General features: G+C 50.2%; 1 protein-coding gene across 4 annotated transcripts in view; it reads left to right on the top strand.

Moving 5' to 3' along the window:
• FKBP6 (FKBP prolyl isomerase family member 6 (inactive)) overlaps positions 1–24,969 on the top strand; it is a 69,213-nt gene that overhangs the window by 24,169 nt on the left and 20,075 nt on the right. Inside the window, exon 9 of one of the 4 annotated variants that reach the window (XM_019421661.2) lies at positions 3,539–4,805. The exons of 1 other annotated variant lie outside the window; for it this stretch is intronic. The gene's annotated coding sequence lies outside the window, so the exon portion shown is untranslated. Of the gene's footprint in view, positions 1–3,538; positions 4,806–24,969 lie in introns of those variants that run through there. 2 more of the 4 variants (XM_019421662.2, XM_019421663.2) reach the window with 2 other exon arrangements.

The following is a 24,969-nucleotide window of genomic DNA, read 5'->3' as shown; positions in this document are numbered from 1 at the left end:
GTGCAATGTTTGTGCATTGGCTGGGATCTTGAAGAGGGATCCACAGCTTTCATCACTTTTCTCAACGACCCGCCATTACAGGTGTATCTCCCAGATGCCGCTCAAGGTGGGCCCTTCACTCTGGTTCCCTGAGCGGCACTAGACAGAAGCGCTGCCGGAGAGGGCAGGGAGACCGGGTGGGTCTGGCACCCGACGCCGTGGGAACCCTGCTCACCCTGCCCAGCCCAGGGCTTTGGACTCCCGCCTCCAGCCTCCACATCCTGGGTTCTGCAGCCTCCGGCTCGGGCTTCCAGGATTACATCACCTCCCCGGCTCCTCTGTTACACTTTCACACTCTTCTCTGGTTACTGCTCACTTTTGTGTGCAGCTATTGTAGACGCCGATTGTATCCTCACTTGAGTCTCTCTTTCACATTGACTGCCTTTTCCCCGGGCCTGGCTCTGCGCTCCTCGGAAGCCGCTTGTTGAGTATGAATGTATTCAGCGGGCGTCTGCTTTGCTGGAACGTGGTCTGGGTTCCCTGCCTAAGTGGGGCCGCTTTTGTCTGTGCAGGTCTCTGAGCTTATCTTTCTGTGAGCCCTGGAGACATGCTGACCTTTTCCTCTGACTGTGCCTCCGTGTGCTACGAGATTTGGTTTTGCAGAATGTGAACTTTTCTATTTTGGTATCTTTTTATTTGTGCTCAAGTGTTACTTTTTATTGGTTCCAGTGTGAAAATTCAACTACCTGAACCTCCTAAGATCCCAGTGTCTGATCTTGGCGGTTCTCTCTACCATCCGTTCCTGGGAACGTGTTCACACTGAATGAATATTGATCACAGCATTTATGTCTGAAGTCACTGCACAGGATACGAACTAGATTGAGACGGGGTTTTGTTTTTTTTTTTTTCAGTTGATTATTTTCAAGCTATAATAATGATAAAATGGAGATTTTCAAACCCATTTAAAGGTAGCAAGGATGGCGTGTCGACCTCCCCATGTATGCATTACCCATCTGACCATGATCAGCATTCTGCGTGCTGCTTCCTCTACTCACCCCACCCATACTGACAGCTGTGTGTCAGTAGTAAAATTTAAATTATGAAAATGCTACATGCTTATAGGCTTTTTTTTTTTTAAAAAGGTTGAGAAGTAAAAGCTCTCAGTCCCCAAGCCCACACTCCAGAGGTAACCAGTGTTGACGTTTTATATGTGTCCTTCCTGAAGGTTTTTTGTGAATATTTGAGAATGTGGGTGTATATGCGGTGTTTCCCACAAATAGAATTATGTATTTTGTATTATGTAATATGCATTTAAAGACATTTCAGGGGCCACCTGGCTGGCTCAGTCAGAAGAGCATGTTGCTGTTGAATGGAGTTGGGGGACAGGGAGTGAGACTACCTGTAAGAGGGGCCTCATCAGTTTGTCTCTCCTCCATTACTCTCATTTGTCTGTTTATGCTTCCCCTTGGCCAGCCAGTAATGTCTTGTTTCCTTCTAGTATTTTTATAGTTCTTTTTTTAGGTTTAGGGTTCTAAACTATTGGCAGTTTATTTCCATCCTTAATTTGAATTGGGGATATACATCTTTATATTTTATTCAAATGTCTAAAGTAGTTTTCCTGGTCGGCGGGGGGGAGTGGCGCCTGGGTAGCTCAGTCGGTTAAGTGTCTGACTCTTGGTTTTGGCTCAGGTCAAGATCTCACAGTTCTTGGGTTTGAGCCCCGCATAGGCTTTGTGCTAACAGTGCAGAGCCTGCTTGGGCTTCTCTCTCTCCCTCTCTCTGCCTCTCCCCCACTCGTGCTGTCTCTCTCTCACAATAATAAATGAATAACATAGTTTTCCCAGCACGCCTGGCCAGGTTTGTCAGAGGAGCAAGCGACTCCTGGTCGTCGTGAGTTTGAGCCCCACGTTGGGTGTAGAGTTTACTTAAAAATAAAATCTTTAAAAAACAGTAATAAATAGTTGTACCCAAATTTCTATTTATGGACTCATAATACCCAGAACAAAGGGTTCACATCTATACAGGGTAAATTAACTGCTTCTTACACTTTAATGGTAGACTGACTCTTCATGTTTGTACAACAAACGGTAGCATTCATAGTGGAATGACTAAATCATGCTCCATGGAAGCTCTGGTGGGTTTCCCTCTCCCCTTACTGATTCTGGGGCTTGAGCTCTGTCTTGTTTCATCAGTAGGTTCTGAAGTCCTGTTAGGCCTCAAGCTGGACAGCAGTTGCAAGTGATCAGAGGTGATGTCAGATTGGTTTTGGCCCCACAGCTAGACATTTCTCGGTGTGATTGCATCAGAGGTCCTCATGAGATTACTGCCAGCCTATTGTTTCTTCATAACTTCGCTTGGGTTTGGACAGGAAAGTGCTTTTGATGTTTCTGCCCTCACGCATCCTGTGTGGTCCCACCCCATCCCTCCCTTGTCTGGATGCCCGGCACGGTGCAGCAAACGCCTCCCACTTCTGGGGCTATAGAGAAGGGGCCTCATTCTAATCAGGCATGTGTGTGGACTATTGACTGGAGCCCACATGTGGCCTGTCCAGTGTGACGGCCTTAGAGTGGTTGCTCTGGTGTGGCAGCTTGGGTTTGTGGAGGCATACATGGGGATACATGTTGGGCAGCACAGCGCTGCCCAACAGAAGAGTGAAGCTGCCAGTCTCTGAAGGCCTGGACCCGCTTTGCAGCTCCCACCTCAGTGTGCTGGGCAGAGCAGCCTGAGAGCCTAGGTTAGAGAGCCTTGCTCTCCCCATGCAGTTCTCATGCCCCTTCAATCTCTTCCCCACAGGGCAGCCACAACAGTCCCTCTTTTCTTAAAAAGCTTCTCCAGGGGCACCTGGGTGGCTCGCTTGGTTAGGCATCTGACCCTTGATTTCAGCTCAGGTCATGATCTCACAGTTCATGAGTTTGAGCCCTACATCAGGCTCTGTGCTGACAGCATGGAGCCTGCTTGGGATTCTCTCTCTGTGTCTCTCTCTGTGCCTTCCCCTCTTGGGTGTATGCTCGCTCACTTTTAAAAATAAAGAGGGGCGCCTGGGTGGCTCAGTTGGTTAAGGGTCTGACTTCAGCTCAGGTCATGATCTCATAGTTCACGGCCATGTTTTACTGGTGCCATGTTTTTCTGTAATTTGGGATAAAGGTGGCCAACAAAGGCTTATAATGAGAAGAGTTCCACAGTATTTATAGGAACAAAAAGCGCTCTTCATAGATTTAAATGAGAGACAAGATGGACAACTGAAGGAGGAAGCGTTGGCCTTCCCCTCCCTGTTCTGGGGTGCTGCTCCTACACCAGGGGGGGCGTCCCACGCGGGCTTCTCCTCCCCTCAGAAACTGCTGTCCTTCATGAAGGGAGTGGAGGCAGTATCCTTACTGGCACATCTGCTTGCCCCAGTGCTGGGAATGCACACCCAGCCTCCCAGCCCTCTGTGTACCCACATTCTGCAGCTCTGGGGCCAGTGTTTAGTGCCAGGGGATCAGGGAGGAGGGATGGTGGGCAAAGACTGCAGAACCATCAGTAGTTGTTATAATGGCATCTGTCACATGCCCTCCTTCAGATAACTGTCACGATCGTACCAGCTCAGTGAAGTTCATGTTATCGTGCACGGTCTATAGATGAGGAAACGGGAGCACAGAGCAGAAGTAGTGGCACCCAGGAGTTGAACTGCGGTCTTCTGGTTCTGGATAAACCGCCACCCTGTCTCTTTGCACCAGTGTGCAGTGTGATGGCGGTTGTGCCATGGAGCTGCCTGGGAAACGTTTGTCCAGGCTTTTAGTGTGGTGACATCCTGGTGGCTCGTGCTGCCCAGTGTGTTTTACAGGTCTTTGGTGGTATCCCACTGAGAAGCAGCTGCTTCTATATTGGACTCTTCGGGGTGTTTTTCACATCTTTAAATGGCTAAGGAAGTGTCACTCCTTGTGGAACAGTTGAGAAATTCTAATGAATATGGCTCTACCTGCATTCAAAAATTAGTCTTTTATTTTTGGGGCTTCATTTGAAAAATGAAGTTGAGCTGGATGAAGTGAGGGTCCTTTCTGTTCTGATTTTCTGAGACTGTCCTGTGTTCATGATTTCGCCTTTCAGAGCCGCCATGTTAATTGGTTACCGTTTCCCAGAGCCCATCCAGTAGGGGCTCTACAGCCATGCGTCTGTTCCCCGACCCCGTCTAGTGTCGTCACCACAGACCTGGGACCGACCGGCTTTGGCTCCTTCTGATGTGTGGCTGTGACCGCCTGTGGCCCTTGCAGCTGAGGGCTCAGTGTGGGGCAACTGAGCCCTGTCGGATTCCTAACTGCTGTGCCTGATTCCTAGGTTCTCCGACTGAACTTCAAACAAGAGGAGCCAGGCTGCTGGAGTTGTCCGTCGTCGTTGGGGGCGGGGGGCTTTTGGGAAAGAACTGCCCAGGGCAGACTGTGTTGCAGGGACCTGCTTGGAAGTCGGGGCAGGAATTCCCCAGCCCTGGGCCATTGCCTCATCTCTGCCTGGCACGGCCGAAGTATGTTTTCACAGGTGCTGTTTTCTGTTTCACGTTTTCATACACGGAGTAGGGGGAAGTGCAGCTACTGACAAGCAGGAAAATGCTATTTTTTTTTTTAATTCAGTTTCTTTTTTTCTTTTTCTTTCTTTTTTTTTTTTTTTTTTTTTAATGGAATTAGTCCTTGGCTTTTCTCCCAGTCTCAGCCCCCCTTCCGGCTGTTAATGTCCCTGGGTAAATACAGATAGAGATTGCTTTGTGTATTTTATGGGGTTTTCTGTTTTAGAGAGAGAATTATGTTACACATGTTTTCGTTGTCAATAAATAAAACCTTTCCCTGTCCTGGCAAGATCCAGTATACATTGTGTGAATTCGACTAAATTTGTAAAGTCAGTAGTGGGGGTAGAGGGACAGCTGCTCGTCAAGACCAAGGGGATCGGCAAGAGCCAGAACTGGGTCTCTTCTCCAGAGCACTTCTTCCTGACGTACCCAGGAATGAGATGCCCACGCACTGGGACGGGGGTTCCCTTGACACCTCCCTTCTGTGGGGAGGTGCTGCTGTGGGACAAATCCAGTAGAAACGCTGGAGCCGGCTACCCCCCATTTGGTTCCCCCCCGGGCTGGGGCCTGGCTCCCTGCGGGTGCCGAGGCGGGAGGGGCCCCGTCTGGGCTCTGGCCCTGAGCCCCACAGGCCACCCCACAGCTTTGTCGCGGTCTTCACACGAATGCGCCGGGCCTTCCCACCACAGCCACGCTGCCCTTGGGTCCTTCTGTCAATCCTGTGCCCTCCCTCCTCACCCTTCCCGACCCTCATCTTCCTTCCTGGCCGACCTTCCTCGAGGGTGTCGTCTACACTGGCTTCACTCTTGCTGCCAGTTACTCCCCAGCCCACTGCCTTCCCGGTGTCTCGCCCTGACCTGTGGGGCAGTCAGATCCAGCGGGCGTTTCCCTCTTAGGCTCTTCCCTGAGTTTCTGAGCTGGAAGCTCTTGATTTCTTCCCACCCCTCGGGCAGCCCTTTGGTCTCACTCTTATTACCACGCCCCACCCCTCACTCTTCAGAATCACTCCCGGAACTTCCCATGTGTAGTCCACACGGCCAGCGGCCGAGGCCTCACAAGTGACCCAGCCAGACCACGGGGCCGGACGTGTTTCCTGACCCAAGAGGCACCTGGCCCGTGTCCCCACCCTCTGCAAAAAGCCAAGTCTTCCCGGGGCAGGCTGGGCCCTCCCACTGTGCCTGGGGAGAAAGGGTGCTGAGAGGCCTCCCTGGGTGACCCCTCTGGTAGCCTCGGAAGAACGGTTTTCTCGAGAAGCCGTGGAGACCTTGCCGATGGTTCCCAGATCAGCTCCAGACCTCATGACCACGGCCTGGGATCACCTGGAGTCGGACCTCCCTCAACCCCCGCCCTGCACGAGCACCTCGCCCAGCCCTGCCTCCGCACCCAGCAAGGCCATCCGCCCACCTGCGCTCTCCTCTTTGGCCTCCGGTGTGGCCGCACAGCCCCGCTGTCTTAAGTGCCACTCTGGTGTCTTCGCTCCTCAGTCTTCACCGACCTCCTCTCCCTCAGTTCTTGCTGCTCAACTCCTGCCCCAGCCTTGCCTGCACCCCCCCCCCCAGCGTGCGCGCACGTGTACGCACGTGTGTGGTGCACACAGCACCCTCGAGCGGTGGGAGCCGCCCCGTCACTGCCCGCTCCCCTCTCGGCCTCTTTCCCCAGCTTTTCCTTGGGGGATACTCGCCGAAAGCTTTAGCAGAGGAGTGGTCCCAGGTGGGGGTGTTTCAGGAAGGTCACTCTGGGCTGAAGCCTCTTGGGAAGACCGTCTGGAAGCACGACGAGTTGGAACACACACTCTTCAACCCAGCAGGTCCCACTTGTAATAAATCCTCTGCCCTTTGAGACCACTTGCGCTTGCAGACTAAAGGCGCGGCTCCTGTGCCACCGGTTGAGGCCGTGGCAAAACTGGAAGCAACCGGAAGTCCTTCGAAGGGGAGTGGCGAGGGAGCTCCCGGTGCCGCTGTCCTGGGGACACTTTGTGGCTTCGACCAAGACGGAACCTGGAGAACGACACACGGGGGTGTGAATATACGTATGTGAATAAGAACTGGAAGAAAGCACTTCAGACTTCCCAGTGGCCCTTCCGGCAAGCGCAGGCGTGGGAGACGGGGGGCTCCATGTTGCGTTCTGAGGGCTTCTGCATGGTCTGCGATGTGTCCGGGTGTGGCCAGTGTGGTCCAATGCTGAGGGACCGGGCGGCGGGGCCAGCCGGCGGCAAGGACGGAGCCGGGACTGTAGGAACGTGGTGGGCGTCACCGTGCGCGTGCGCGCGGGACACTGGGGTCTTCTCTTTCCGCCAGGGGGCCGTGTGGCCCCCGAAGGACCAGGAAACCAGCTCGTATGTGGCTGATCTCCAAAGAAACTTCGGAGAGGGCTCCTCGGGAGGCCAGCACGAGGCAACTAAGGTGCAGCCCAGGTGGCACTGGCCTCGTCCGGCCGCGTCGCGCAGTTGGCGCTCGGGAAACCACTCTTTCCCTCACGTGGGTTTGGCGGTTTAGGCTCCTCTGTAAGTTCAGGTGCAGACAGACGCAATTACGCCCGGCGGTCAAGGCACGCCACCACCGGCCCGTGCAGGGCCCCCCCTGTTTCCTCTCCGTCGTCCCCGTGTCCTCTCGCGCGCAGACAGCCGGGTTACCGGGCCGCGTGTGCGGCTTGGTCTTTGCGTTCTCGCGAGAGGTGTGCGTCGGGCGGCGCTACGAAGTCAGCCTCCCCGCGGCTCGGCGGGCAGTGTGGTGGCAGGGTAATGACGGGACCCTCGCGGCCTGGCTTCCGTTCATTCCTGCCGCGGCTCTGTGAGGTGAACTCGCCAAGGAAGGAGGAAAGTGGCTTAGGGAGGTTCCGAAACTAACCCGGAGCGGCCCGCCTCTTCCACAGGGCTCCCTCCGCACGGCCCCGGCTCGGGGAGCCTCGCTCTCCCCGCTCCAGCCCTGCCAGCACCCGCGACCCTGGGCGGCGGCGTCATCGGAGAGAAGGTGGCCGAGGCCCAGGGGAGGAAGCGCTTGCCCCAGGCCGTGCGGCCGGAGCCGAGCGAGGACCTGGTTCCAACTTTCCACCGGGTTGTCAGGGACCTCTCCCTCTCTGTCTCCGCCCAGGGTCGGGCGCCGTCTTCAGAAGGAGGGCTTGAGTTCTTTCCCCTCTCAAGCCAAGCCCGAAGGAAGGCCCCGGCTGACTTCTGCCGAGCAAACCAGGCGATAGGTGGCGACATAACCCACCGCATGCCTCCCCAAGCGAGCCGGGCGACCCCGGAGAAACCGTGGCCCACCTCAGCCACAGCGAGTGGCCTGCGCGGCCCCCCTTTATGGGAGATGGTGACCTGTTGAGACGGGCACCCGGCCCCTCTCTGCCCACGTCGTCAGCACGGTCGCTCAGTAAAGACTGGCCTGTGCCGGGTGCTGGGACCGGGCTCCGAGAGTCCGGCCGCTGCTCTCAACAAGGAAGAGGCAGCAGGCACCGCCGGCGCTGAGCGCCCAGGCCGGGCAGGCCAGAATGGGGCGGTGGTGGGGAGCTCCAGGGAGAGAGGAGGCAGGAACACAGCCTGCCCTCGGGTTTGAGGGGAGTGGGCAGACCAGACCCCGGGGAGCCTGTGTGACCGGCCGGCCGAGGGACCCAGACCCTCCTGTAGGCCACGGGGAGCCCAAGGCGCTCTCTTCCCAGGGAAAACCTGCCACGCGCCTCAGTCTCTCACCCCCAAGGGGCCAGGCTGGCTGCAGAGAGAGACTTTGCTCTCCCTTCTCCTTCCTCACCTGGTTAAGAGGCTTACCTTGACCTCTCTAATGTCTGGTCAACTCAGTCATGTAATGATACAACGATGCGAGCAGTCTGATTTAATCCAGAGTATCGGTTAAGCACAAAATGCCCGTGTGCTTGTGTCTGTGTGCGTGCGCACATGTTTGCACACGTGCACTCATGTGTTTGGCTTTGGAGGCAGACATTCTAGAAAAAGAAATGGCAGCAGATAATACAATAGGACAGAAATGTTGTAATAAATCAAAAACAATGTTTTTCTTATAAACCCAATACTCTTAATTCCATTCAAACCAAAAAGCACAGCGGCGGGTAGAGAGGGAGCTCACCCAAACCCCAATTTCCCCGTCCGTCTCCCTCCCGCTGACCTTCCCCCCCCCCCCCCCCCCCCCCCGCCCCGCCACCACACCCCTGCACTGCTCACATCAAAGTGGAGACACCCTGAAACATTCACACGCAGAAAGGGACAGGACTTGGGGGTGCGTGTGGAGAAATCCCAGGACACAACAGCACCCAGGCCACAGAATGCAGACAAATGGCTACTTAAGAAAATAGGGGTTCCAGAAAAGGGGCCACGTGACCCCAGAGGGAGCCCCAGACTTATTCCTGCCAGGTGACCAGACGTCTCTGTAGCAACCGTTTGGGGCCTGTGCCAGGAAGCTGTTCACTCAGCGGTGGGTTCTCCTTATACCCTAGCAGAATCTGAATCCAAATTCCTTCTGGGAAACCTCGTGTTGGTTTCTAAGAACCTTTTTTTTTTTTTTTTTTTTTTGAGATTTTTATTTATTTTGGAGAGACAGCACGAGCAGGGGAGGGTCAGAGAGAGAGAGAGAGAGAGAGAGAGAACCCAAGCAGGCTCCACGCTGACAGGGCGACAGGCCCCTCTAAGAACCTTTTGAGGTAGGGGCACCTGGGTGGTTCAGTCGATTCAGTGGCCAACTCTTGGTTTGGGGCTCCTGTCCCGATCTCACAGTCCGTGAGTTCGAGTCCTGTGTTGGGCTCCGTGCCGACAGTGCTGGGCCTGCTTGGGATCCTGTCTCTCCCTCTCTCTCTGCCCCTTCCCCGTTCATGCTCGCTCGCTCTCTCAACAAATAAATAAACTTTGATATTTTTTTAAAAAGAGCCTCTTGAGGTAAATTGTGAGGTGGGGCAATGAGAGACTGTGGCATCATTGTCTGATCTTAAAGAATGGGCTTCCCAAACTCACTCGTGTTTGCTCGGTGTGGCTTGTATTGGCAGGACCCCTACATAGCTCGTGAGACCCCCCCAACCACACACACACACACACAACGTACCTCAACACCCTCGGCAGAAGGGAAATGAAAATCATTTCCCTCAATTGCTGCTGCTCCTGTCCCCTCCCCTGTTCCCTGAGCCAGACTCCCAGGGTCCTGCTGTTCTCCCTCCCACTCAGCCTCACCCCATGTCTGCAGGGCTGACAGTTCTGCCCCCTTAATGTCCCTCGTGCCGCCCCCAACTCTTCATCTCTGCCACGCTTGGATCTGACCCTAACCTTGATCGCCCTCCCAGCCAGCCTCCCCGGTCCAGTCTGGGCTCCACTATCCCTCCTCCACCTGCTAGCTCTGTCCTGCCCCGGCTTAAATGCTTCAGTAGCTCCCGGTAGCCTCTGAGATAAAGTTCAAACTCCCTGATTTAGCACAGAAGGCCTGGCTCCCCTCCAGCCACTATGTGCCAGGCTCCCTGCCTTCCAGCCACACTGAGCTGCTGTCGGGCCCTTACAGCTCACACCATTCCGCATCTCTGCGCTGCTCTAACCAGACTCCTTTTCCGGAACTCAGTTTAAGATCGGGTCTCTGGTCAAAGTCCTGGTGGGACCCAGAGTGAAGACACACGTGTCCCCAGTTACCATCGGCGGTCCCAGTAAGCATGGCAAAGGGGCCACACGGCACGAGAGTGAATTTCTCTATCCCCCAGTCCATCAAACAAAATCACAGAGACTTTCTTCTTTCTTTGATATTAAAATATTTCTCATGTTTTTAAAAATCGTTTATTTTGGGGGCACCTGGGTGGCTCAGGTCGGTTGAGCGTCCAACTTTGGCTCAGGTCATGATCTCACGGCTCATGAGTTCGAGCCCCGAATCAGGCTGCGCACTGACAGCTCAGAGCCTGTAGCCTGCTTCGGATTCTGTGCCTCCCTCGCTCTCTGCCCCTCCCCCATTCATGCTCTGTCTCTCTTCCTTTCAAAAATAAATATTAAAAAAATTTTTTTGATAAAATCATTTAAATTTCTTTATGCAAAACCACGCATATAAGGTAGTTAAAAATACATGCATAAACCTAGAGAGGGGGAAGAAAGCTTGTCTTAAGCCCCGCCTCCTGCAGGCAGCCTTCCCTGATCACTCTGACAAAGCTACCTCTGAGACGCCCAGTCCTAGGTCTGCATCACACCACAGTCCTCAGATGGTCTGGCCTGACCTCCCCAAGAGTGAGAGCTTCTTGAGGGCAAGGACAATATTTCACCTGATTTTGGTTGTCCATTCTTCAGCACAGTCTGACAGGATCCCCAGTTTGTCCAAGGCGTACACAGATCTCATTATGAACACTTCGTGGACAAGTCAGATAGTGTGGAATAGGTGGCTTGGAGTGAGGTCCGCGGCTGGTTTCCTGTGGGAAAAAACCTGGTTCAAGGACCCTTGATGAAAAAGAAAAGACAAACCCTTTTTGTCTGTGACTGACTGGGAGCTCACTGGGGGCAGGGGGTGGGGCACGGTCACTGCTAAAAGGGCAGGACAGATGCTGATGGGTCAGGCTTGGGAACAGCACCCATACAGCAGGAGGGGGCCCGTCGTTTGTGCTGGCTCACACCCCAGCCAGGGACCCTAGGCAGGTCTGCAGGCTGCAGATTGGAGGACAGTCACCAGCCCAGAGAAGGGCCAAGGGCACAAGGGCACGTGGACGAAGTCCTGCTCTGTGCCTGGCTTCTCCACCTTCTTGAACGACTACCTCCCTCCATGCTGTTTGTTGAGAGTCAATCAAATCCGATGGCATCCCTGGGTGTCATGGAGAGCCCTTGGGGCCACAGCAGGCAGCAACGAGGTGGCTGGAAATGCAGTGAGGGTGTTGAACTTTGATTGTGAATAGTTGTCAAAAACGTGGCATTGGCTGGGAAGGTCGGAGACCACGGCATTGGCTGAAGTCCTGACCATTCAGTCCCCGCCCCACAGATGAAGCGACTCCCCAGCGCAGGGGCCTCTCCCTTGGGCACCATCACCCGTGTTCCTTTGCAAGCGCTGTGCACCTCTACCCCCACGACGTCCTCCCCGCTCGGTGACGGTGATGCAGACGCCCAGGCGGGCCGACCCCTGTATGGCCGCAGCCGATAGTTACCAGCCATCAATAGCACAGTGTCCCCAGCACACAAAGAGCCTCACTCAGGCTCCAAGGAATGGATGTGAAAATCACCAAAGTGCCTTTCCAACCTCAGGATTACTCAGCAGCCTCTCGTGCGTCACTGGTTCCTTTTCTGATTCCATGAGGAGGCCCTTCCCAACCTCACCATGATTCCCAGACCCCCTCCTTCCCTTCCAAGCACCCCCACTCTGCTCTCTGGCCCCAGAGACCTGGCCTCCTCCTCCACAGAGACAGTAAAGGCCATCGGGCACAAAATAAGGCCCCCCTCTCTCCTCACCCCTACCTCTTCTGTATCTTTGCCCATCCTGCCCCCTCCCCTGTGTCCTGGGGGATAGAAGGGTGCTGCTCCTTGCCCGTCTGTGGTCCGTGTGATTGACCCTGGCCTCATGCAGATCATCCGCCATTCTCTGTGCTCCTCCTATGCTTCTTCCCTCCTGCCTCTGCACATGGCCCAGCCTCTGATTCCTACCAGAACATTCCTTCAGTGCCGCCCCTCTTTTCAGCCACAGCCAGACTGCTTTTATTTTATTCTATCCATTCACCTCTTGAAACTCATCCATGCAGTCAACTGTTGCCCCTCATCCCATCCCCAGTCCCTTCTCCTGCTCAGGCAGGGGAGTTCACAATTTTTACAGGAGAATCTCTTCGTATATTCTTTCTCCTTTGTTGAAAAAATGAAAAGTGATTCACTTACCATGAATGTCACTCTTTTGAAATATATAATTCCGGGGCGCCTGGGTGGCTCAGTCAGTTGAGCAGCTGACTCTTGGTTTCAGCTCAGGTCGTGATCTCAAGGTTCGCGAGATGGAGCTCCAGTGTTGGGCTCTGTGCTGAGAGTGGAGCCTGCTTAGGATATTCCCTCTCTGCCCCTCCCCTGCTCATGTTCTCTCCCTCCCTCCCTCTCTCTCCCTCTCCTTCTCTCTCTCTCTCTCTCAAAATAAATAAATAGACAAAAATAAAGTATACAATTCAGCTGGGGGGGTGGTTAGCATGATCACAAAGTTCTCCAACTCTCATCCTATCTTAATTCAAGAATATTTCGATCACCCCAAAAAGAAACGCCATACCCATCTGCAGTCACTTCCCATTCCCCTCTCCCCTTAGGCTCTGACAACCACCCATCTACTTTCTATCTTGATGGATCTGTGTGTTCTGGAGATTTCATATACGTGCAGCCAAACAACGTTCGTCCTTTTGTGTCTGGCTTCTTTCGCTAACCACGATGTTCATCCACGTGGTAGCATGTGGCAGGACCCCAGTCCTGTTTACGGATGACCAGTATCCTCTTGTGTGGAGACACAACCTTGTGTCCATCCTTCATCAGCCGCTAGACGTTTGGCTCGTCTCCACTCGGGGGCTGTTACAAATAATGCTACTATTAACGTTCGTGTATATTTTTGTGTGAACACTTGTTTTCACTTCTTTTAGGTGTATACGTAGGAATGGAATTGCTGTGTCCTATGGTAATTCCGTGTGTAAATTTCAGGGGAACAGTTATACTGTTTTCCACAGAGGTTACACCATTTTACATTCCCACCAGGTATTGTATGTTCTAGTTTTTCCACATCTTTGCTAGCACTTTTTTTGTTTTTATTTATTTATTTATTTATTTTTAATGTTTATTCATTTTGGAGAGACAGAGTGCAAGCAGGGGAGGGGCAAAGAGAGAGGAAGACACAGAATCCGAAGCAGGCTCCAGGTTCTGAGCTGTCAGCACACAGCCTGACACAAGGCTCGAACTCACGGACCGAGAGATCATGACCTGAGCCGAGGTCACACTTAACCGACTGAGCCACCCAGGCGCCCCATTTTTTATTAAATTTTAAATGTTTTATTATTTATTTTTGAGAGAGTGCAAGTGGGGGAGGGGCAGAGAGAGAGGGGGGGGGGGACAGAGGATCTAAAGCAGGCTCCATGCTAACAGCAGAGAGCCCGATGCAGAGTTCCAACTCACAAACCGTGAGATCATGACCTCAGCCCAAGTCAAGAGCCTGCTTAACCAAGTGAACCACCCGGGCGCCCTTTTTTGTTTCTTTGTTTCTTTCTTTCTTTCTTTTTTTTTTTTTTTTTAAGATCTTATTTTTAAATAACCTCTACACCCACCGTGGGGCTCGAACTCACCTGAGATCAAGGGTCTCAAGCTCCCTGGCCAGTCACCCCTTTTTTAAAATCTTTTTGAATATAGCCATCCTAGGGAGTGTGAAATGGCATCTCATTGTGGTTTTGATTTGCATTTCCCGAGTGACAACTGAAGTCAAGCATCTTTTAATGTGCTTGTAAGCCATTTGTAAATCTTCTATGAAGAACTGTCTATGTAGATCCTTTGACCATATTTTAATTGGGTCACTTGAGTTTTTATTGTTGAATTGTAAGAGTTCTGTATTCCACAAGTCCCATATCGGATTTATGATTTACAAAAATGTTCTCCCATTCTGTAGATTGCCTTTTCACTTTTTGATGGTGTCCTTGGAAACACAAAAGTTTTGATGCAGTCCACATATACCTATCTTTTGTTTTTACTCTTGTTATGCTATTGGTATCATATACAAGAAACCATTGCCACATCTAAGGTCATGACGATTTACCCCTGCATTTTCTTTTAAGGACTTTATAGCTTTAGCTCTTGTATTGAGGTTGTCGATCCATTTTGAGTTCATTTTGTATATGGTATGGATATCCAGTTCAAGCACCATTTGTAGAATAAATGACTCAAGACCCATTGAATGGTCTTGGCCCCCTTGCCAAAAATCAATTGGCCATAGATACATGGGGTTCTCTATTTTACCAAACTATGTATCTTGAAGTCTATATTCTTATGCCACCAGCATACGGTCTTGATTACTGTAGCCTAGCAATAAATTTTGTCGTCAGGAACTGTGAGTTCTCCAGCTTTGTTCTTTTGTTTGTTTGTTTGTTTGTTTGTTTTAGCTATTCCAGTTTCCTTGAATTTTTCCGTATCAGTTTTAGGATCAGCTTATCCATTTCTGCAAAAAAAAGCAGCTTTGGGGGAAGCTTTGGTAGGGACTGATTTGAGTCTATAGACCAAGTTGGGGAATGCTGCCATTTTAACAATATGAAATCTTCCAATCCATGAACATGGATGTCTTTCCAAGTCTCCTTTGCTTTCTTTGGTTCCACTCCGCAGCTTTCAGTGTGTCCTCCCCCTGCCTGTTAAGCCCGCACCAGCCAGGCTTTGGCTCCCTTGTCTGCACTTGCTCTCTCAGCGCCTCCTCCATTGGTCACCCCTTGGCCTGTTACTGTCACCGTTCTCCGGACACCACTCTGACCTAGGTCCTCAGTGACCCCTGAATTGACGGTCTGGTGAGCGCGTACCTCCTGGAAAGGTTCCCACAGACCTCTGAGGTCTTCTGCCAGTTTCGAACACTCCTTTGTTAAAATTCCTTCTCATGCCACTTTTGCAAACCACTCTCCCGTGCTCGGTGCTCGTGCTAGGTCTCTCTGCCTCCTTCGCTGACCCGCCTCCTCCCCTTCCTCCTGCCCCTCCCTCCCCTCCCTCCCCTTTCCTCGGTCCCTTAAATGTTGGAGCTGTGTCCTGGGTATTCCTCTCTTCCATATGAATGAGTTCATCTTGGGCAGACTCATTGGCTTCCAAGGCCTCAGCCTCCCTCTTTACCTCAGAGCCTCCCAGACCTTCTCCTCCAGCCCCACCATTTTGGAACCTTCGGTGCTGTATCCAGGGACCCTGAGACCACCACTCCCTGGTCCCTCTTCTCTCTCATGCTCCTGAGGCTGGCTGGTGGTAACACCCCCACACAGGCACAAACCTAGGGGCCCCCATGCTTGACTCCTCTCCCTTGTCTTCACTCCCAAATCTCATCCACTGCCACATCTTATGGCTTTTGCCCCCTAAATACCTATTTTTAATGTTTATTTATTTGGGGGTGGGGTGTGGGGAGGGGGGCAGAGAGAGAGGGAGACAGAATCGGAAGCAGGCTCCAGGCTCTGAGCTGTCAGCACAGGGCCCAAAGCGGGGGCTCAAACTCAGGAGCCTTGAGATCATGAACTGAGCGGAAGTCCAATGCTCAGCCGACTGAGCCACCCAGGCGCCCGACCCCCTAAAGGCGGGTCCAAGGTGGCACAGGGCAGGCTGTGCGCAGCCGAAGCAGGGTGGGAGTGCAGCAGTCCAGCCTACAGCGTCAGGAGCACGATGACCGCAGGCAGGCTGCAGGCTCAGAGAAGGGGCCGGTAGGTGGGCACACACTGAGGTCAGCGGGGAGGCGGAGGGAGTTCCAGAGCCGCACAACGGTGGAGACCCCCGAGTGTGGGTTCAGGAACAGTCTGAGGCAGTGTGGCTGGGAGGGCGCAGGAGCACCGAGGGCGAGAGGCGGAGTGCCATGGTCCGAGACAACTTTGCAGTTCATCCTCGTGCCTGTGTGACCTCAGGTGCGGCATTTAATACCAAAGCCTCGGTTTCCTTGTCCAGCACGTACGTGGCTTGTGGTGGGATCACATCCTATCTGGCTCGTGAAAGTCCTCTGTAAATGGTAAAGTGCTGGGAGAGTGTAAGACCACTCAGGGCCAGAGAGGGAAACAGGTAGCTCATTGTGAAGGCCGCAAATACCAAGTGAAAGCGCTCAGGCTTTACTTCAGCTACGGAGAGGATATTAGACGCGACCTTTTAAGATTCCAAATGACGGAATGTATGGGGCGGGGCTGTGTGGCTTTCCCAACATTGATGAGAGGGCCCAGTTGGCAAACCATCAGGCTGCCCATCCTCCAACAGAACCTCCAACAGGTCCGTTCAGGACCAGCACTGGGCATCCGGGTCCTGTGGTAGGAGTGGGTTCTTCACCCCACCACCACGTTTGGGGGTCGGGGGAGGCTCGCACTGGACTGCAGGAGGGCCAGACCCTGTCGAGGGCTCGGACCTAAGGGGATTTGGGGGCGCGAGGAAGGCCCGAGAGAGTCCAGCGCAGGGATGACCCAGGCAGGCTTCACGGAGGAGGCGGCCTTGAGCCCCCTAAGCGCTCCCGAGGCTAGGCGGCGGCGGACGAGCAGCCCACGGAGCGGAGGGGGCGTTCCAGCGAGGCTTGGCAGGCAGGGGTGTGGCCCGAAGCCGGGAGCCGGGCCGCCCCGGGGGTGGGGGTGGGGGTGGGGGTGGGGGGGGCCGCGCGCGGGTGGAGCTCCGGGGACGCCACGCCCCGAACCCCGCCCGGCCGGGCGCTCTCCTCGAGCGGCTCCCGGGGTCCCCGCCGCCTGCGATTTCGGCGCGTCAGCAGAGCGGAAACGGGAGCGGCGCCAGCCCCGGATCGGCGGGGACGCGGCCTGGCAGCGCGGCCGGCGGCTCCGCAGGTTCTGTTCCGCCCGCGTTTGTGTTGGCAGCTGCCCGCGGCGCGCGGCCGGGCGCGATGAAAGGGCCTTCTGTGTGCGCCGAGTGGCCCCGCTCGCCTTTCATTCTTAATATAATCTTCACTTCATTTTCAGCCGAGCAGAGGTTCTCTTGGAATGTTTCCCCTTCTTCCAAAAATACATCCGCGTGCGCGCGCGTGTGTGTGTGTGCGCGTGTGTGTGTGTGTGCGCGCGCACGTGTGTGTGTTTGCAAAAGTTCCTTCACGGTGAAGGTCGGGATTGTCCTGGGGAGGGGAAGTGCGAAACCCGAGGCGGGTTCAGAGCGAGACAGAAATGCCTTTCTTCCTGCGCAGGGGCCTCCCCGGGGGTCGCCGCCTCCGTTGGGGTGTCCGCCCTCGAGGCCCCGGGGTCTGGGGGAGAAGGATGGGGATTCTTCTCTAACCACGGCCCACAGCCTGACCCCAGGATGAATGGGCTGTTTGGAGAGGAGGTCAGTGAGGAGGGAGTGAGGTGCCTTCTCAAGGGGTCCCTGCCCAGGGCTGGTCAAAGAGCACTGCCATCAGGTGGGGCCAGCCCCGGACTGTCCTTACAGAAATGAACAGAAAAGGAGACGAGACCTCTGTGTCCCGCGTTCTGCTGGGGGAGACAGTATTCGCTACCGATGCCCGCTGCCCGCTGTGTGGGCTTGAAACAGCCTGCAGCGGTGCCTGGGAACTGTCACCGGTCAGCCACCATTCACCTGGCGGTGCAGAGCGGCATTACACCTGAGAAAAATTTCAAGATTCTACCGAAGACAGACAGCGTCGCCCAGGCCAGGACTTTTCCCTACGTGGTTCCAGGCCCTGGGCGCTAGGCAGGATTATCCTGACTTCTTGTTCGGGAAAAGGACGGCTCAGAGAAGCTAAGTAACTTACCCCCAGTCCCAGAGCGTGAGGGTGCCAGGACTGGAAATGTGGAAGCAGGTGGCAGAAAGCCTGACTTCTGCCTTGGGCATCACTGGTTTCCAAGCTGTGTTCTGCCAAGCTTCTACCTGCTTGGAGGGCTCTGAAAATGTACAATTCTGATTCTTGTTTAAAAAAAAAAAAATTAGTTCGTGTTTAGATTGGGACTTCTGTTTTGAGCAATAGAGTGGATTATATAACCTGAAAACCATCCGGCTCTGAACACCTAGAAAAGCCAGGCTGAAACCAAAACAGTCAAACAAAAGAAAACTACCAACAGCATCCTTTCCAATCCAAGAAGTGAAGAAACAAACCACATCCTTTTAAGTCCAAGAAGTGAAGAAACAAAAGGAAATTCTCCAACCCGAAATGAAGTTGGCCACAACTGCCCTCGCCGGGGGACCAGGGAGTGGTGAGGGCACAGGCAGAAAGTGGGGACCGGTTGTCATCCAGGGAAGGTGAGGCCTTGGACCAACCGAAGTGGGGGTTGAAGCAGAGACCCCAACTAGAGCCGAAGCTGTGGGGGGTGATACCCTCAGTGCAATCATGTGCTGGGGAAGAAGGAAGGACCTTTAGGCACAGAGGACAAGAAGGAAATTTGGCTTTCCAACCTGGCTGGTAGAATTTTTAAAAATCCCTCGTGATAGTTTGTTACCATGAGCCAGTGCTTATACAAGTTTTAGATTCACATTGACTCTACCCTGCAAAACCTAAAACTGAGAGATTAACATATCTGTTGGTCCCAGGTTTAATTAGATACAGACTCCAAACTTGCTTTAAAGGAACAGGACGATGGGGAGCCTGGGTGATTCAGTCAGTTAAGCGTCCAATTTCGGCTCAGGTCGTGATCTCATGGTTTGTGAGTTCAAGCCCCATGTCAGGCTCTGTGCTGACAGCTAGAAGCCTGGAGCCTATTTCAGGTTCTGTGTCTCCCTCTGTCCCTCCCCCGCTCGCACTCTCTCTCTCTTTCTCTCAAAAATAAATAAAAACATTAAAAAAAATTTTTTAATAAAAATTAAAATTTAAAAAAGAAGGAAAATAATACCAGAAGGAAACCTGGAACATCGGGCTTGACAAAAAAGCAATAGAAATGATAGATGTCTGGGCAAATACAACAGACTATTCTAAGTTTCAAAAACGATGTCTGACAGTTGAAAGGAAAAAGCTATAACATTGTTTGGTGGGATTTTCAGCGTAGGTCCACGTAGGATATGACCACCACAATGTAAAGGGGAAGAGGAAAGGAACCTATATTATGGTAAGGTTTCTATACTCCATGTGAAGTAGTAAAACATTGATTCTAAATAGACTGGAAAAGTTAAGTCTGTATGCTCCCTAGAGACACCACTAAAAAACTATACAAAAAGATACAGTCAGAAACACAATAGATAAAACAAAATACTAACAAGCATGCAAACAACCCAAAAGACAGGAAAGGGGAAATAGAGAAGCATACAAGGGAAAAACGGAAAATTGATAAAATGTACATCTACATCCCCACAGGTAGATAATAATCCTAAATGTAGATAAACACACCAACTAAAAGAAAGAGATTGTCAGAAAGGATGGAAGGAGAAACAAAACAAGACCTAACAGTACGCTGCCTACGAGAAACTTACTTCAAATGTAATGATACACATAGGCTGAAAGTAGAGGAATGGAAAAAGAAAACATTCAAAAGAAAGCTGCAGTGGCGATATTAAGATCAGGCTAAGACTTTTGAGCAAAGAAATTTACAAGGGACAAGTTCAGTTTACCAAGGACACCTAGCAATCTTAAACGTGTACGCACCCAAAAACAGAGCTTTGGAATATATGGAACAAAGGCTGGCAGAAATGAAAGGAGAAATAGACAAATTCGCAATTACAGAGACTATAGCACTTTTCTCTCAGCTGAGTGGGAATAGTCCTGGAAGACAGAAAACTAGAAAGGCCATTGAAGAAAGAACAAGACCATCAGTCAACTGGATCTAACATTTATAAAACACTCTATACGACAACATCAGAATACACCTCCTTTTCAAGTGCCCATGGAACATTCACCAGGATAGCCTGTATTCAGTGTCCTGAAACTAACCTTTACAAATGTTAAAGAAGTGAAACTATACAAAGTGGACTCTAGTGCCCTGAAACTAGGCATCCGCAACAATAACACAAAAAAATACTCAAACACCTGAAAATGAGACAACATACTTCTAAATAATCCATGAGACTGAATACCCCTTATTCATTGTACGTGGCCCGTATTACCCTGATGTCAAAGCCAGACAAAAACATACAACCACAGAAAACTGGAAACCAATAGCCTTTATGAATATAGGTGAGAAAAAAAAAAATCTCAACAAAATACCAGCAAAGTGAACTCAACGGCATATAAAAAAGATGATATACCATGACCAAGTGGGATTTATCCCAGAAATACAACAGTAGTTCAACAAACAGAAATCAGTCAAAATTAACTCAAATTGTATCAAAACGTAAGAGCTAAAGTGATAAAATTCCTATAAGAAAACATAGTAAATCTTCATGACCTTGAATTTGGCAATGGTTTCTTAGAAATGACATTAAAAGCGGGGCGCCTGGGTGGTTCAGTCGGTTAAGCTTCCGACTTCGGCTCAGGTCATGATCTCGTGGTCTGTGAGTTCGAGCCCTGCATCGGGCTCTGTGCTGACAGCTCAGAGCCTGGATCCTGTTTCGGATTCTGTGTCTCCCTCTCTCTCTGATCCTCCCCGGTTCATGCTCTGTCTGTCTCAAAAATAAATAAATGTTAAAAAAAAAATTTTTAAAATACATTAAAAGCATGAGCAACAGAAGAAAAAAATAGATAAATTGGACTTTGTCAAACTCAAAAAAAAAAATTATGCTTCAAAGGATACTACCAAGAAAGTGAAAAGATAACAAAACAGGAGAAAATATTTGTAAATTATATCTCTGATAAAGAACTAGTATCCAGAATATATAAAGAACTCTAAAAACCCAACAATAACAAGACCAACAACCCAATTTAAAAATGGGTAAAAGACCTAAATCACATTTCTCCAAAAAGAGATATACAGATGGCCAATAAGCACATGAAAAGGTGCCCAATATCATTAGGCATTAGGGAAATACAAATCAAAACCCAGTGAGAAACCACTTCGTGCCTACTGGAATGGCTATATTTTTTTAAAAAAGGAAAAACACGTTTGCAAGGATGTGAAGAAATATGGACAACACATTCATGGTTGGTGAGAATATAAAACGGACAGCCTCTGTGGCAACAGTTAACCATATTGTTACCATAGGACCCAGCGATTCCACCAAGAGAACTGAAAACATATGTTCACACAAAAATATATGCATGAATATTCATAGCAACAGTGTTCACAGCAGCCAAAAGTTGGAGGTCAAACTGATGCCTGAAGAAATCAAAAGTCCAAACCGACCTATAATTAAATAGATGGAACTAGTAGTTTGACATCTTCAAAAATGAAATACTCAGACGCCTGGGTGGCTCAGTCAGTTAAGCGTCCGACTTCAGCTCAGGTCATGATCTCACAGTTCGTGGGTTTGAGACCTGCGTGGGGCTCTGTGCTGACAGCTCCGAGCCTGGAGCCTGCTTTGGACACTGTGTCCCCCTCTCTCTCTGCCCCTCCCCCCCCCATACTCTGTCTCTCTCAAAAATAAACATTAAAAAAAATTTTTTTAAAGATTCTCTTCTTCTCCCTCTGCTCCTCCCTTGCTATAAATACGTACGTACGTACATGCATACATACATACATACATACAAACACTAGGTTTAGGTGGCTTTTTAGGTGAGTTTTTCCAGGTATTCAAGGAACATAAAATATAAATCATGAACAAAATATTCCAAGGAAGAAAAAAGGAGAGAATGTTTTACTGACTCATTTTATAAGGCTGATAACAGTATCAACCCAAACACCCAACAAAAACAGTAGGAAAAAAAGGAAATTATAAATCAGTCTCTTCTAATAGCCCTGAATATGTCACAAATGCAAAAATTCTGAGTAAACTTAGCAAATTAAATGTAGCAGTAAAAAAATTAGGACATTATGACCAACTTGCAAATTATACCAGGTATACAAATAATGCTCAGTATTATTAGGAAATATATTAATGCAATTCACTGTATTACCAGTCAAAGGAGAAAAGCCATGGGGCGCCTGGGTGGCTCAGTCGGTCAAGCGTCCAACTTCCGACTTCCGCTCAGGTCATGATCTGGCGGTTTGTGAGTTTGAGCCCCAAGTCGGGCTCTGTGCTGACTGCTCGGAACCTGGAGCCTGCTTCAGATTCTGTGTCTGCCCCTCTCTCTACCCCTCCCCGGCTCACACTCTGTGTCTCTCTCTCAAATAATAAATAAATGTTAAAAAAAAGAAAAGAAAAGAAAAGAAAAGCCAGATGATCTTCTCAATAAATGCAGAGAAAACAATTGAAAAAATAGCATTCGTTTATGTTAAAAATAAAAGCTCTCAGTAAACTACAAACACAAGGGCATTTCCTTAATCTGAGACTGCTGTGCATACACCCCTACATGTTCTTCCCTCCTTTTTTGCCAATAGCATTTTTAGCTGGGCATCTGCACCACCAGCAGAAGGGTTAACCTTCCCAGCTTCCCTTGCTGTGGACTCTGTTGCAGTGGGGTCTAAGGGCCGATTTCTGGGAGCCTTACTTACCAGACAGCTACTGTGCACCCTTCGCCTCTGTTTCATCTTTTCCTTCATCCTGGGTAGAACTCAGAGGCCACCTTGGACCATGAGGACCATAAAGACTGTGGAGCGGTGAGCACAAAGTAGCTCGAGTCTCTGAGGACTTCTTGTAAACGAGATGTCATACCAGCCTCTGGTTGCCGACATCTGACCTGTTTTATCAAAGAGAGGTAAGTGCGGCGCCTGGAGGGCTCAGTCAGTTAAGCATCTGACCCTGGATTTCGGCTCAGGTCGTGATCTCATGGTTCATGGGTTCAAGCCCCGCATCGGGCTCTGTGCTGACAGCGCGGAGCCTGCTTGGGATTCTGTCTCCCTCTCTCTCTGCCCCATCCCCGTCCACTCCCTATTTCTCCCTCAAAATAAATAAATAAACTTAAAAAAGAGAGAGAAATAACTTTATCTTAAGTCACCATTATTTGGGAATTTTCTGTTACAGCTGAAATTAATCTTAAATGGGCAAAACTGATAAAGGATGTCTACCAAAAGCCTAAATGAGAGGTGCCTGGCTGGCTCATTCAGAGGAGCAGGTGACACTTTTCTCCGGGTTGTGAGTTTGAGACCCATGTTGGCTATAGAGGTTACTTAAAAATAAAATCTTAAACAAACAAAAACACACAAAAAAACGGGTGTCTGGGTGGCTCTGACACCAGTTGGGCATCTGACGCTTGATTTGGGCTCAGGTCAAGATCTCACAGCTGGGGGGCTCCAGTGTGGAGCCTGCTTGGAATTCTCTCTCTCCCTCTCTCTCTCTGCCCTTCTCCCCCTTGTGCACACATGCTCGTGCTCTCTCTCAAAATAAACTTAAACACACACGCACACACAAAAGCCTCAATCAGTTGTCATACTTAATAGTGGAATATTAGAAACGCTCCCTTAAAATCAGCAATTCTGTTTCAATTCAGCATTGTCCTGAAATTCCTGGTCAATACAGTAAGATCAGGAAATAAATACGACACTCTTCAAAGTGAAGGGGAGTCGCATGGTTTCCCCACCTTATCACCCAACAATTCCAATTCCATTAAGTATCCAAACTCTTGCACATATTCATAAGGAGACATGTACAGGAATGTTCATGACATCGTTGCTTTGGGTGAAAATGTGGGGTCAGCCTAAGCACCCATAAGTAAGTCAGTGGTCAAAGAAATCAAATTATTTTCCCCATGTAATCAAATTTTATGTAACAGCCAAAATAACAACCAAAGCTACATGTACCACGTGGATAGATGCAAGACACGCTGTTGATTTTCTAGGCAGTATCTTTCTCTGTTGGAAATATGTACTGCAATTGTTACAGATGAAATTTCATGGCGTCTGTTTTGCTTTAAAGTAAGTCAGAAGAGGGGCTTCTGGGTGGCTCAGCCAGTTAAGCAGCTGACTCTTGATTTTAGCTCAGGCCACTATCTCACTCTTCGTGAGTTTGAACCCTGAGTCAGGCTCTGTGCTGACAGCACATAGCCTGCTTGGGATTCTCTCTCTCTCTCTGCCCCAGCCCCACTAGCGCTCGCTTGCTTTCTCTCGCTCTCTCTCAAAATAAAAAAGAACTAAACTTTAAAAAAATGATTTAAAATAAGTCAGAAGAGTGAGAGGAAGTAGGTAGGGGGGTTAACAAAGCACATGTAGCCATAACTGATTGTTGCTGACGTTGGTATATGGATACACAGGGGTTCATTATATTATTCTCTGCTTTTGTATACATTAGGGAAAATAGTGTGAAAAGAAGGCATTGAGAACAACATACTCAAAATGACAGTATTTTTACATACTTTAACTTTTTTTTTTTTTTTTTTTTTTTTTTTTTTTTTTTTTTTTTAGAGAGAGAGAGAGAGAGAGTGAGCGGGAAAGGGGCAGAGGGACAGAGAGGGAATCCCAAGCGGGCTTCCCCCTGAGCTCGGAACCCCACACGGGGCTCAATCCCACGACCGTGGGATCATGACCTGAGCTGAAACCAAGAGTTGGATGCCCAATCAACTGAGCCAGCCAGGCGCCCCTGCATAGTTTAAAAGCGCACAAAACATCACTGTATATTGTGCAGTGATTACATATATAAGGTTTTAATGTATATATTTTTATATATGGTTTTAAAATACATATATGGTTTTTAAAAACATTCATAAGAGTGATAAACACTAAATTCAGGAAGATTGAGGAATTAAGATGGGGAAGAGCTGCGTAGGAAACTTCAGCTGGTTTTGTGATATTTAAAAATTTTTGTTAATATTTATTTATCTTTGAGAGAGAGAGAGAGAGAGGGCTCGAGAGGGGGAGGGCCAGAGAGAGAGGGAGACGCAGAATCTGAAGCGGTTTTGTGATATTTTCTTTCTTAAAAGAAAATCTGAAGCAAATAATGCAAAATGTGCAGATTTGACAAAGCTGGATTGTATTAG

This window comes from Panthera pardus, unplaced genomic scaffold (genome assembly GCF_024362965.1).
Source record: "Panthera pardus isolate Hobbes unplaced genomic scaffold, ASM2436296v1 HiC_scaffold_4, whole genome shotgun sequence".
NCBI lineage: Eukaryota > Metazoa > Chordata > Mammalia > Carnivora > Felidae > Panthera > Panthera pardus.
The sequence above is the reverse complement of the archived record's forward strand: the minus strand, read 5'-3'. Positions and strand labels throughout refer to the sequence as shown.